The sequence below is a fragment of the Biomphalaria glabrata genome, chromosome 12 (assembly GCF_947242115.1).
Source record: "Biomphalaria glabrata chromosome 12, xgBioGlab47.1, whole genome shotgun sequence".
Lineage (NCBI taxonomy): Eukaryota > Metazoa > Mollusca > Gastropoda > Planorbidae > Biomphalaria > Biomphalaria glabrata.
The window spans coordinates 27963817-27965260 of record NC_074722.1 but is presented as its reverse complement, the minus strand read 5'-3'; positions in this window follow the sequence as shown (position 1 = coordinate 27965260).

The following is a 1444-nucleotide window of genomic DNA, read 5'->3' as shown; positions in this document are numbered from 1 at the left end:
ATGGTGAGAAAACTAGATAACTTTTAACCGTCTGACAATCTCGAGATAAAATTTAATAAACGGAAGTAGACATTCGTGTTTTTCGGAAATGCAGGTCAACCCAGATAAAGATGTGAATAAAAAACCTAAAAACTAAAATTAGAATGGCCATATGAATATAGATCTATGGGAAAGGACCAATGACGAACGCTTTTGTGCCAGTTTTTAGTTTAGAATTTTTAACTCCGCAATGGTTAAACTTATTTAAAAAATGAAAACATCTGCGGACTCCTCAGCTATTGGGCGATAAAACTAAATTTGAATCTTTTTTCCATATCAGCTATTAAATTTATAATTCAAGTCAACTTGCGGTAGGGGTCGGACCTAATCAGCGAACGCAATTTTCGCGGGAGTCATAATGAGCGAAAGGCCGTAAAAAATAGCGAAATAGCATGTTAAAATATAGGAAATTATGCTTCAATTAGTTCTATCATCTAACTTCTTCCATGAAGCATTATAACTATTGTCCTCCTTGTGACATTAGGCCTAAATTTGTTTTCACTTTTCTCGTGATCCACATCTCCTTTCTCTGCTTGGAACTGATGTCTATATAGCCTACGAAACTTGTGATCAAATATTTTTCTTTTAGAGAAAGAAACTACAAAATTCTATTTCGCCTCCTCCCTATATAAGGCTAGTCCACGTCATTTTACTCCCCATTTCATAAACTCTCGTTACTGTGACTATTTTGTTAAGAACACATGTTCAGTGCACTTTATTTAATCAACATCAACTCGACCTCCCCCCCACACACACACACACACGCGCGCGCGCGCTGATTGACCCAAAGGCAGATCCCGAATGCGATGGATTGATGATGTATGGGAGGTAGATCTACAACTTGGGTTTCGGACATGGAGACGAAAGGCTCAGGAGAGATCTTGTAATTTTATACATGTATATTATATGGAAATTCTTATATTTATTACTAAATATAGGCCCTATAGTTAGCGTTTTTTCCGCTCCTGAAATCGAATATTTTCTCCTGGAAAACTCTTGGAAATCTTCTGAAATCCTAATCTCAGAATGGTGGGGGAACCCAGTGAAAATGAATGCTGATCTTCTTTTAAACATCTATATAGATATTAATATCATTAATTAGTAACAAGAGGTTAACCAGCCAGTTAAAAAAAAAAAGGAGGACGGCAAAACAGAGTCCCCCCCCCCCACCGTATAAACCGTATAGGCCTAAGCGCTGTTAATATCAAATGATGCGTCGTTTCACCCTCACTGGCATAGAGGAAAGTAACTGCCTGCATATGACTGTTGGAGAGAGAGGTGCGAGTCAAACATTTTAGACGGAAAGAAAATGCGGGAAAATATGCTGGGCGTAGAGATGTGAAACATGTAGGCTACTGCACTCATCCTTAATCTTCGAAATCGAAGACATTGGGTTAAGGTTAAA